This window comes from Salmo salar, chromosome ssa11 (genome assembly GCF_905237065.1).
Source record: "Salmo salar chromosome ssa11, Ssal_v3.1, whole genome shotgun sequence".
Lineage (NCBI taxonomy): Eukaryota > Metazoa > Chordata > Actinopteri > Salmoniformes > Salmonidae > Salmo > Salmo salar.
Window position 1 is genome coordinate 15,377,955 of NC_059452.1, and position 13,248 is coordinate 15,391,202.

The 13,248-nt window shown below is 47.4% G+C and overlaps 1 protein-coding gene across 3 annotated transcripts in view; it reads left to right on the top strand.

The window, feature by feature from the left end:
* The window catches only part of LOC106562161 (ankyrin repeat domain-containing protein 11), a 150,524-nt gene that overhangs the window by 82,277 nt on the left and 54,999 nt on the right, over positions 1 to 13,248 (top strand). For 2 of the 3 annotated variants that reach the window (XM_014126845.2, XM_014126847.2), the window contains exon 3: positions 5,093 to 5,160. The exons of the other annotated variant lie outside the window; for it this stretch is intronic. The gene's annotated coding sequence lies outside the window, so the exon portion shown is untranslated. The remainder of the gene's footprint in view (positions 1 to 5,092; positions 5,161 to 13,248) is intronic. 3 annotated transcript variants of the gene reach the window in all.

Below are 13,248 nucleotides of genomic sequence, written 5' to 3' on the forward strand. Positions count from 1 at the left end.
GTGACAAAAAAATTCAAAATATTCCATTACCGTACTTCGAAGCATGTCAAACGCTGTTTAAAATCAATTTTTATGCGATTTTTCTCGTAAAATAGCGATAATATTCCGACCGGAAGATGTTGTTTTCGTTCAAGACTGAAAGAAGAAAAGAGGCTATAGAAGGCCAAGAAATGGTCAGAGAGGGCACTTCCTGTATAGAATCTTCTCAGGTTTTGGCCTGCCATATGAGTTCTGTTATACTCACAGACACCATTCAAACAATTTTAGAAACTTTAGGGTGTTTTCTATCCAAATCAAAAAATTATATGCATATTCTAGTTTCTGGGCAGGAGTAATAACCAGATTAAATCGGGTACGTTTTTTATCCGGACTTGAAAATACTGCCCCCTACCCAAGAGGTTTTAATAAATCCGATTCCTGCATTCGCGAACGGGCATTCGATCAGCAGTCAACGCTTTGACTGAAGTACTTTTCTCCGGTGTAGTTTTTCTCCTGATCTATCTATTGAAGCAAAATGAACACTGTTGACTTTCAATATAAAATGCAGGTGACATGGTTTCAAACGTAGATGGTCTGCATTTTGATAACTTCTAGAAATACGCGTTAATGCGACCTCCTGACTCCAGGAAACAACCCATCTTTCATTCTCCTTGTCTAATGGGAAATGATTTTCTTCTAATGGGAATCACATCCTTCTCCGATACATTTTGTTTCTTACTGCCTAGCTGGCACAGTTAACACCTAAACCCAACGGTTTGATGTCAGGAAATGTACATCATAGGATAAGAGGCCCCCCAAAGGTATGTTCTTGTTTGTAGCCAGGCCTAAAGGTTACTACAAGCTTCACTCCGTGGGCGGAATGGGATATTTGGACTAGCGGACACTTTGGAGTCGCCTTCCCTTGCTAGTAGTATTACCTAGTTGGCAGCCTAGCAAATCAAATCAAATGGTATTGGTCACATACACATGTTTAGCAGATGTTATTGCGGGTGTCCAACAGTGCAGTAATATCTAACAATTCACAACAGTACACACAAATGTAAAAGAAAGGAGTTAATAAATACACTGCTCAAAAAAATAAAGGGAACACTTAAACAACACAATGTAACTCCAAATCAATCACACTTCTGTGAAATCAAACTGTCCACTTAGGAAGCAACACTGATTGACAATAAATTTCACATGCTGTTGTGCAAATGGAATAGACAACAGGTGGAAATTATAGGCAATTAGCAAGACACCCCCAATAAAGGAGTGGTTCTACAGGTGGTGACCACACACCACTTCTCAGTTCCTATGCTTCCTGGCTGATGTTTTGGTCACTTTTGAATGCTGGCGGTGCTTTCACTCTAGTGGTAGCATGAGACGGAGTCTACAACCCACACAAGTGGCTCAGGTAGTGCAGCTCATCCAGGATGGCACATCAATGCGAGTTGTGGCAAGAAGGTTTGCTGTGTCTGTCAGCGTAGTGTCCAGAGCATGAAGGCGCTACCAGGAGACAGGCCAGTACATCAGGAGATGTTGAGGAGGCCGTAGGAGGGCAACAACCCAGCAGCAGGACCGCTACCTTCGCCTTTGTGCAAGGAAGAGCAGGAGGAGCACTGCCAGAGCCCTGCAAAATGACCTCCAGCAGGCCACAAATATGCATGTGTCTGCTCAAACGGTCAGAAACAGACTCCATGAGAGTGGTATGAGGGCCCGACGTCCACAGGTGGGGGTTGTGCTTACAGCCCAACACCGTGCAGGACGTTTGGCATTTGCCAGAGAACACCAAGATTGGCAAATCTGCCACTGGCGCCCTGTGCTCTTCACAGATGAAAGCAGGTTCACACTGAGCACATGTGACAGATGTGACAGAGTCTGGAGACGCCGTGGAGAACGTTCTGCTGCCTGCAACATCCTCCAGCATGACCGGTTTGGCGGTGGGTCAGTCATGGTGTGGGGTGGCATTTCTTTGGGGGGCCGCACAGCCCTCCATGTGCTCGCCAGAGATAGCCTGACTGCCATTAGGTACCGAGATGAGATCCTCAGAACCCTTGTGAGACCATATGCTGGTGCGGTTGGCCCTGGGTTCCTCCTAATGCAAGACAATGCTAGACCTCATGTGGCTGGAGTGTGTCAGCAGTTCCTGCAAGAGGAAGGCATTGATGCTATGGACTGGCCCGCCCGTTCCCCAGACCTGAATCCAATTGAGCACATCTGGTACATCATGTCTTGCTCCATCCACCAACATCACGTTGCACCACAGACTGTTAGCGGATGCTTTAGTCCAGGTCTGGGAGGAGATCCCTGAGGAGACCATCCGCCACCTCATCAGGAGCATGCCCAGGCGTTGTAGGGAGGTCATACAGGCACGTGGAGGCCACACACACTACTGAGCCTCATTTTTGACTTGTTATAAGGACATTACATCAAAGTTGGATCATCCTGTAGTGTGGTTTTCCACTTTAATTTTGAGTGTGACTCCAAATCCAGACCTCCATGGGTTGATAAATTGGATTTCCATTGATTTATTTTTGTGTGATTTTGTTCTCAGTGTAACCGATGTGAAATGGCTAGTTAGTTAGCGGTGGTGCGCACTAATAGCGTTTCAATCAGTGACGTCACTCGCTCTGAGACTTGAAGTAGGGTTTCCCCTTGCGTTGCAAGGGCCGCGGCTTTTGTGGCAACGATACTTCGTGGGCGTCAGTTGTTGATGTGTGCAAGGGTCCCTAGTTCAAGCCCGGGTTGGGGCGAAGAGAGGGACGGAACCTACACTGTTACATCAGCACATTCAACTATGTAAAGAAAAAAGTATTTAATAAGATTATTTCATTCATTCAGATCTAGGATGTGTTATTTTAGTGTTCCCTTTATTTTTTTGAGCAGTGTATATAAATCTACAGTAGAATACAGTACATACATATGAGATAATTAAAGCAAAATATGTAAACATCGAAGTGACTAGTGTTCCATTATTAAAGTGGCCAGTGATTTCAAGTCTAAGTATATAGGCAGCAGCCTCTAAGGTGCAGTGTTACGTAACCGGGTGGAAGCCACCTAGTGATGGCTATTTAACAGTCTGATGGCCTTGAGATAGAAGCTGTTTTTCAGTCTCTCTGACCAACTTTGATACACCTCTACTGACCTCACCTTCTGGATGATAGCGGTGTGAACAGGCAGTGGCTCGGGTGGTTGTTGTCCTTGATGATCTGTTTGGCCTTCCTGTGACATCGGGTGCTGTATGTGTCCTGGAGGGCAGGTAGTTTGCCCCCGGTGATGCGTTGTACAGACCGCACTACCCTCTGGAGAGCCCTGCGATTGCGGGCGGTGCATTTGTCAGACCAGGCTGTGATACAGCCCGACAGGATGCTCTCAATTGTGCATCTGTAAAAGTTTGTGAAGGTTTTAGGTGCCAAGCCGAATTTGTTGAACAGGTACTTTTGCGCCGCCTTCACTACACTGTCTGTGTAATCAGTTATTACAGGCTTCTAAACAAAATACGGTTGGGGGTGGATTCCTGTTGTTTGGTTTACTGTTTGAACAGTTGCTGAGATTATATTTGATAATCAATGCCAAAAGGACTACTTTTATGAATAGTCTATGTAGCCTGTAGATCAGATCAAGGAACCAAACAACACTGCCCCCACGGCTGTGGAAGAATGATACAGCGCGTTTTCAATTTTCAGGTAGTAAAAAAGGATGTAGAATGCCAGAGCATATTACAAGGAGCTGCCCCCTTTTGTGTCGAACAACGACATTGAGTGTTGCAATCTTGCATCTGCGTAGAGCTTGTAGTAATCTTTTGTGTTTTGGCTGTAAACCCAAGTTAATAGCCATGGCATCCCAAGGCTCTACATTTATCTAGCCCAGTCCTAACTGCCCGTCCCAGGTTTATATCACGAGTTAAACCAAAAAAAGACACCACCCCCTGAAAATCGCTTTGTTCTGAAAGGTTCTGACTGCTATTTAGTTTAGCACTGACGCTACCCACCGAGCTATCCATGGTGGATGTGCTCTGCTCTTAAAGTTGCCATCTTAGTGACAAAATGACAGTTTCAAAATGGGACCATTATGCCAAATTGAGATTGAGCCTCCATGCAACTTTCCCCAATCTTTTTTAACCCATTGGCTGCTGAGGCCAAGCAGATGAGATTTAAATCTGCTTTAAGCCCCTCTTCATATGTGTCTGGGACTGTTTATAAAGGCAGCCCTATTTAAGTAACACAAAGGGTGGAAAGAAGGTGTGTAATTGCTTTGTTTTTATTTGTTTCCATTTCTGTTTTCCTGGAAGGCTTCACTGTGAACGAGTGATTGGTTCCAGTGTGGGAAGGCAGTTCTCCTGTTCTCCACACATGGCCCCCAGTATCTGCATATGAATGTGGCCTTCTGCTCAGAGACTGAGTGGAGCCCCAGCCCTCTCCCTTTGGCCCCCCCCCACTCACAGCACAGGGGCCCCCGCTCCCCACATGCTGTTATGCAATCGTGTGTGTGTGTGTGTGTGTGTGTTATGACACTGAAGAGGGAAGGCCTGGAAAGATGTGTGTCAGGGGAACACTAAACAGGAGTCTTAAGGTGGGGGATGGAAGGCTGGCTGGATGCAGACGCCTGTCACAGGTGTTTAGAAATGACGCAGAGGCCTTGAAGAACAGCTAGATGCCCTGGCCTACTTTTCGGAGCCGTTAGCGTACGCACGTGTGTCCTTTTGTGTTCCCCTTTCTATGTCTTCTTTTATGGCAGTGTGAGCGTGCCTCTTGATGTAAGGAGCATACTGAGGATTTTGATGAGTCACTCAACCGCGCAACGACTAAGGGAACGATGGGAGGAAAAAATAGACAACACTACAGCCCCCCTCCCTCTCTAAAAACATCCCGTCGTTACATCCTCAGTTGGGCTGAAATGTATTAGACTACCTTTCACAGTGTTGGCCAAGTCCATTTAGGGGCAACGCTGTACTGGAACATAAGAGAGATATATGCAGAGGGCGATGGGAGAGCGTCAGGAAACCACTAGGGAGGTTGCGGGAAAATGGGAGCTTTTTGGAGGGAACATGAGTGGCTGGGTTTGCAGTCTGCACATTCTCATGCGTGTATCATCTTTCCCTTCTCCCCAGTCTCAATGCACCCCTTGTCCTGTGAGCGCCCAGGCTGTCGTGGATCCCGTGCCCCTGCTGTTCAACTGGTAAGACCAGGGGCCGCCGTCCTCGGCTCTCTTCTCCACCCAGCCCAAACAAAAACCAATTACCACCACACTAGCTAACGTATCCAATCTGTTGCCCACATGTCTATCCATCTCAGCCCAGGCCAGCCTACCTGATGTTCCCTGCCTTCCTCCCCACGTCCCCCTCTCTCTCCCTGGCCTGGCTTATCTGATAGAGCTGTATTATATCAGCAGCTCTCTCTCTCTGTCTCTCTCTCTCTCTCGATATTCAACATGTCTGCTGGCCCAGTCACATGCTGCAGGCTGCCTGACCAGACCAGCAGAGGCCTAATCTCTGTGCTATCAAGAGGTGTCTATCACGAGCAGTGGTGTATCATTACAGCCTTACCAGGCCTTGTCTCTGGCTGGGTAATTAGGACTCTGGGCCGGTGTGGTGCAACTCCTGGTACGCCAAAACCCTCAACGACACGTTTCTCATTTTTCTCTCCACTCTGTCATTCCCTCCCTCTCTTCGCTGATTGCCTTCCTGCTCGTGGAGAGAAAATGTTTGCAGCTTGTCAAATTTTTCCATGAGAGTGAGTGGGGCGTTAGCAGTGGGCCATCAACAGGAAATTCCAGGCTGAAAGAGGGAAGGAGAGAGGGAGCACGGCAGGAGAGGGAGAGCTTATAGCTTCAGGAGAGGCCTGCCTGTCTCTTAACTCTTTCTGCTGTGTAAAGCTTTCAGACATACTAGAGGGGCTGGATGTTTCATAGACACAGGTACAGAATGAGAGAGAGCTGATGTCTCCCCCCCCCTTCTGCTAACTGGGTTAGGCAGGGACTATGTCAGGCTGATAAGTGCCTGTGTTGCGGTAGAACTGCCGAATGTTAGGGGAAAGCTTTAATTGTTTAAATTGCATACATCTGGTTGGAGTTGGTGTCTGGAAGTGTCTTGCTGCTTTGATTACAGACAGAGTGGTGATGCCCTGTGAAAAAGGGAAGAACTTTCCCCCTCAGGTCTGCACCTCTGTCCAATACTGCAGTTTCCATTCAGAGGAGTGCAGAGCTGGAACACACACACACACTCACAGATTTACGCTCTCACTCAATCACACAGACACAATTACACAGGGAAATGGTGTTGTGACTGGTGTTTTCATGTCTCTTCCCTGCATTGATGTGATAAGTCAGGCTGGTGTTTTGACTCACTTTATATTTGAGGTCATGGGGGTAAAAGTTTGGTCAACACAGGCCATAGCAGGGTGTGTAAAAGTGCAAGCTACAGAATCCATGTGACTGAGGAAGTGTGTGCTTCTAGCACTGGAAAAGCTGACAACGTCATGTGGACTCAACTCATTTACATGTTTAATTACTCCCCCCCCCAATTCACCACCAGTCATTCACAGCCAGCCAGCCAGCCTGCGCAGATGGCCCATCAAAACTTTACCTAAACTATATTGAAACAAATTTCACACATATTAATAGAGTTAGCCTAACGACAAGATTAAATTGACAATAGTCTGACCGTGACGATACTATGAATTGTCAAATTGTATGAAGAGATAGGCACAGCTTGAAATGTTGATGTCCAAAAGACACGTCATTGGCTGAAAGGGGTGTCCCTCAAGGCCTTTCTAGTGTTAAGTACTGTCACCTGGTTTCTGCTGGACAGGTCATTCATTTGTATTATTGACATGGAAAAGAGGAGAGAGGAATAAGTTGAGGAGATCCACAATGCACTGGTTTGAGCCAAATGGTCTGTCACCCCCCCCTTTTACCCTCCCCATCAACCCCCTCCCTGAGTCTGAGGGGTCACGGCCTTCCCACTCCCCCAATGAGGCTCCAGAACAGAGTGGCCTTTGTGACAGAGAAGCCTGTCCATACATTGAGCTGAAACCCAATAGGGGCCAAACACTGCTGCTCCCTGCCTGGGCTAAATCAGGCCAGGGCTCAATAGCCAGGGCTCTTTGTCCTGCCTGGGACCAGGAGCAGGCGCAAGCCTCAAATACAGACACTATGTGAAGGGGGAACAGCAGCCACAGCTATACAAGTGTTTTTCCACCACAGTCAACCAAGGAACAGATTGAAGGAAAGCACATTTCTTGGCCCGGAGTGCAAGAGAACAATTTCTTTGGTGTATGGTTGTCAAAGGAAAATATTGGTCTGGATTGTTGACACGAAGCCCTCATGTGTTATGTGTGTGTGTGTGTGTGTGGACAGACTGCCATGTTCAGCTGACCGACTCCGCCGGGCAAGTCTTGTGACTCAGAGGGCTCCGCTCATAGCTGGAGTGAGTGTGTCCCAAAGACCCTGATATCCCGCTAAAGCCGCCCACACAGCCCTGGTTCACTGGCTTCAGTACTCTGGAGCCATTTCAGACCAGCCAGCCACCCCCATAGGGAACCATACAGCACGCCATACAGCAGAGCTGTGCCCTGTTGGCATTGCACTGACGTAAACAGTGAACAGAAGACCGTTGCGCCTCCTTGCTGAATACAAATAGCTCCTGTGAGAAATGATGTGATATCACCGTGTCAGCCTTCCCTCTCGTTCTACCTCTGTAATACTAGGGCCAGACAGTCTCTCACTGGGTACAGATGTATGGTATTCCACATAGTACATTCTGCCAGAGTCACAATAATGGAGGAGGCCTGGGTTAAAGTGGTGAACGGGTTGGCTTTATGTTAACACTTGCATTAAAGGCATTAAAGGCCTGTATTAAAGTCAGTGAGGAACTCTGCTCGGAGCCTCTTAAAAGCACTCAGACCCAATACTGGCTGCTGGGAGCGAGGCTCACTGAAGTGATTTTATTGCAGTCATTACTTTTCCCAATTTACTGATATTTACTCCAGGAGCGTTGTGCCAGCCGGCCTCGAGGCCTGCTCTGCTCTGCAGTCATTGTGGGGGAGGGAGCACCAGGGCAAATGGTGCTTGTCTGGTTCAGTGCTGCCCCAGGGAATGATACGGCCATGCTGCTCTCCAAGATGTCCACGGATCTGTACAAGCTCAGAATGGGAGTCTGTTGCCATTGTGTCTCCACTGCCTAGCGCAGGCTAAAACTCTGTCCACAGGTGTCCTTCTCTCAGCACATATCAAAGCTGCAGGCTAAAGTTAAATCTAGACTTGGTTTCCTCTATCGTAATCGCTCGTCTTTCAATCCCAGCTGCCAAACTAACCCTGATTCAGATGACCATCCTACCCATGCTAGATTAAAGAGATATCATTTATAGATCGGCAGGTCAGGGTGCTCTCGAGCAGCTAGATGTTCTTTACCATTCGGCCATCAGATTTTCCACCAATGCTCTTTGTAGGACACATCACTGCACTCTATACTCCTCTGTAAACTGGTCATCTCTGTATACCTGTCGCAAGACCCACTGGTTGATGCTTATTTATAAAACCCTCTTTGGCCTCACTCCCCCCTGTCTGAGATATCTACTGCAGCCCTCATCCTCCACATACAACACCCGTTCTGCCAGTCACATTCTGTTAAAGGTCCCCAAAGCACACACATCCCTGGGTCGCTTGTCTTTTCAGTTCGCTGGACAGTTTTATCGAAATCTCTTAATTCAAAGACTCATTCATGGACACTCTTACTGACAGTTGTGGCTGCTTTGCGTGATGTATTGTTGTCTCTACCTTCTTGCCCTTTGCGCTGTTGACTGTGCTCAGTAATGTTTGTACCATGTTGTTGTGCTGCTACCATGTTGTTGTGCTGCTACCATGTTGTTGTGCTGCTACCATGTTGTTGTGCTGCTACCATGTTGTTGTGCTGCTACCATGCTCTGTTGTCATGTGTTGCTGCTTTGCTATGTTGTTGTCGTAGGTCTCTATGTAGTGTTGTGTTGCCTCTCTTGTCGTGATGTGTGTTTTGTCCTATATTTCTATTGTATTTATTTTTAATCCCAGGCCCCTGTCCCCGCAGGAGGTCTTTTGCCTTTTGGTAGCCAGTCATTGTAAATAGGAATTTGTTCTTAACTAACTTGCCTACTTAAATAAAGGTTAAATAAAAATGTTTAAAAATATATATATAACTCTGTCGTGTGCAGCTGTCTCTCGCCAAGCTGCTTTCCTGAGGAGGAAGAGGTCATCTTGACTGGAAGGTAGTGGGGCTTCCTTTCCTTCCCCCACCTCCTCCCAATTCCATCTGCTGCCTTGAACAAGGCCTGTGTGTGTATGCCGCTCCAGCGCTGCTAATGGAGAGGGCTTCCCAGAATGCACTGTAGCGTGAGGCTATGTGCTCTGAATTCAGAGTGGCTGCTGCTCTCACATCGTCTAGTAGTCAGCTATGAGGAGGGGGAAGGAAGACTGTTTTTATTCCATCTCATGTTGTGAGCTTATAGCTAGTAGGCTTATTTCTCCATCTCTCGTTCTCTCTCCTCTCTCCTTTTTCTCTCTCTTTCTCTCTCCTCTCTCTCTCACCCGCCTCTCCTCTCTTGCCCTCTCTCGCTCTCCTCTCCGTCTCCTCTCTCTCCTCTCCTTGTTCTCGATTTTTCTCTCGCCTCTCTCTCGCTCTCTCTCTCACTCTGTCTCCTTTTTCTCGCTTGCTCTCTCTTGCTCTCCCTCTCCTCTCCATCTCTCTCTTGCTCTCTCTCTCTCTGCTTGTGCATCAACATTTATTATTCAAACGGGATACATCCTCTGTCTCGTAATACATTTTTCTTATTCTCTTCTCCCCTTACACGTGTGGAGTTTTACTGCCCTGTGACACACACAACATGGGCAACCAGTGACACTTCAGCCTCACCGAGGACGGAATAATATCCCTTTCATACCAAGACATTTTCCCACCAACTTTACCATACCGCCAACGCATTTTCTCAGTCTGAAAGGTATTTCCGGTATCACAGACGGAACGACGTAGTAATCATATTCCTGTCGGAGGAGTTTGCGTTCACGGGCTTGCTGTCACTCAGGTTACCATGACAATTGGGCCGACCAACCAGTGCTCCCGCACATTGGCTAACCGGGCTATCTGCATTGTGTCCCGCCCCACACCCGCCAACCCCTCTTTTACGCTGCTGCTACTCTCTGTTTATCATATATGCATAGTCACTTTAACCATATCTACATGTACATACTACCTCAATCAGCCTGACTAACCGGTGTCTGTATATAGCCTCGCTACTTTTATAGACTCGCTACTAGCCTGTCTTTTTACTGTTGTTTTATTTCTTTACCTACCTATTGTTCACCTAATGCCTTTTTTGCACTATTGGTTAGAGCCTGTAAGTAAGCATTTCACTGTAAGGTCTACACCTGTTGTATTCGGCGCACGTGACAAATAAACTTTGATTAGATGATCACAACAACAGGGTCAAAGTGTAATGCCTCTTGCTTCCTCCTGGCAAAAGCAATGGCGATATGAAAGGCGAATGGTGACAAGAATGTGGTAAACATTTGGCTGTTTCATAGGGGACCATATAAACATTGCCCAATTATTTTTTTCAAGCAATGTACCACAAGTTCTATGTGAATTGGGTATAACAGACCTGCATTAGCATCCACTGCAGGCAGCAGAGAGAAACACTCCATACTAATCCATTCACATCCCCTGTGACTAGCCATGCAGGTAGCCTAGTCATTGGAAACTGCCATATTTGTTGACCAGTGTCATTGATTCAGTGGAAGGGTTCTTGGATGGCACTAGTCCAAACCACTAATTGGCGCAGGTCTACTTTGTCTAATGAGAGTATTGATTGTTCCATTGTGTGGTTCAGGGCTGGCCGGCTGTGGACACAGTGTATCTGTATGATGGAGGGGACTGCCCTGGATATGTGGGGCTCAGTGGTGGCCGATGGGGATTTCATTTAGTAGCAATGAGAATACATGTATGGGAGGAAAACATTGCAGAGAGGATAGAAAGGGGAAACCAGGGAGTGACTGAACGACAGAGCTGGAGGTGGAATGTATTCAGAAGGAAAGAGCATATTTAGTGGAGCCAGCCTGCTCCAGGTCATCTGTGGCTGTAATTGCTGGTGTGCTTGGTGGAGAACATGTTCCGAAGTTATACAGAGATCCCCAGGGGGGCGTGGGCGCTGGGAAATAACTTCTGAGCTCGTTAGAATGTGACGTTCACCTTGGCCAAGCGCTCAGTGTTTTCCAGCTCATTGGTTCCCTTCGTCCAGCCATACACACACACACACACACACACACACGGTGGATCCCTGGCTGTACCCTTTTTAGCCAGCCACCTCCCAGTGGGCAGTTGGGGGTGCATAGCAGCACCTCAGGCCCCGCCCCAGCTCTCAGACTGCCGTGCTGTGCTGTTAGAGGCCTTTCATCTTGCTCATTGATATATAATTCATCTGGGATCTGAGGGAGCGGCTCCTCTCATGCCTCTGCTATTGCTGAACCAGGACAAATTAGAATTCTGTTTGGTCCCCGGAATGCTCCCAATCAACTTCCCATAGAGCAAGAGAGGACGTGTGTGTGTGTCTGTCAGGCCAGGATTCCTGTGAATCTGCTCCCCAGCCAGAGAGGCTCCATGTGGAATGAGGTGGTATAATGGCAGTTTTTTCTCTGCTGTTCTGCCTGCCTGGTGCGCTGAGGGTTTTTCCACTGTGAGGGATCGGGTTTCCACTCCTCATGGTTGTTTATGCTGTTGTCTCAGGCAGCCCTGCCAACTGTCCCGTGTCAGCCTGCCTGTGGTCTGGGCTCTGGGGCCCCGGCCTGTCTTGGCGCCCCAGCCTACTCTTAGGAGCCCCAGAAACACACATGCATACACACACACGCATACACACACACACACACACACACACACACACACACTCTCCCAGTTAGATCTAGGCTACTGACCCACGAGGATCTAACCTAGTAGTGGCAGACATTTACAACACTAGTAAGGCTGAGAGGCCTGAGAAACCTCTCCAGCCATGTTCTCTCTGGTAAACCTGCCAGCACCACACTTCCCATCCCATCAGTAATCTACTGAGTGTCTTTCACACATGACTGCGTAGTCACGTTACGTCGGGGAAAGGTTTTGACAGCTTCTTCATCCTAGCACGACAAGATGGGTGCAGGCAGCGCTTGATGGCGTATTGTTTTGATGATGTTTTCATATTCACGTTAGTAAAGGTCACATCCCATCTCCCTGTGTTCCTCCCCCGTGCTTTGTTCATTACCCAGCTCCGCTCCACGGTTATTTTTACCTCCTCCCATAATCCTTAATTAATGGAGCCCTAGTCACAGCGCCTCACATTTATCTCTCTTACGAACACACACACACACACACACACACACACACACACACACACTAATTCACACACACTGATTATACACACATACACACTGAGTGGTACGCAGTGACGTTCCTGCTGAGTGTTATCTGTGAAACCATGTTAGCTATGTCTTCTTTCTCTCTCTCCTTTCATTTGATGTATCTGTAGCACAGTAAATGGGGAAACACCTGAGTAGGCACGGCGCTACACCGGGGCTAGGGGGGGCTATAGTACCGTCACTGATCTGCCTAGCCCTAGTTAAGCCCCCTCAAGCTTTTTAGCAGTCAGCCTACAAGTATTTTTGCAATAGAAACATAATCTCTATAACCTGCTGACCACACCGCTCGCGCACTGCAAAATAAATGTACACATACATGTTATTCAATCATTGGACCCACACTACTCGCGCGCGCCAACGAGCGTCTGCGTTGCAAAGGGAGAAAATAGAAGTCAGTTCTATTTGTTACGCTGAACGCGGTGCAAGTCCTGCCTCTCCCATCTCCTCATTGGTTTATAGAAGCAGATCCCCATGTGCCATCTCCTCATTGGTTATACCCACGTGGGTGATTGAAAGACGAACTGAGTTCGTGGGTTGTCATGGTAATACTATGAAAGTTTAGATGCCAATTGCCATATAAAGTCCAAAAAAGAAAAGGCCTGGATGGAGGAGAGATGACTAGAAACAAATCTGTTGACCATTTTATGTGTGGATTAATTGTCGGAATAGAGGACCTTGTGCATTTCAGGTAAAATAACAACTCAATGTTTATATCCCAGGACAAATTAGCTAGCAACAGCAAGCTAGCTAAATAGGACAAATTAGCTAGCAACTGCAAGCTAGCTAGTTAAATTGCCATAAATGTTTAAAGCTTTTCGTCCTGTCCCCAAATTAATATAATTGGTTGAGAGT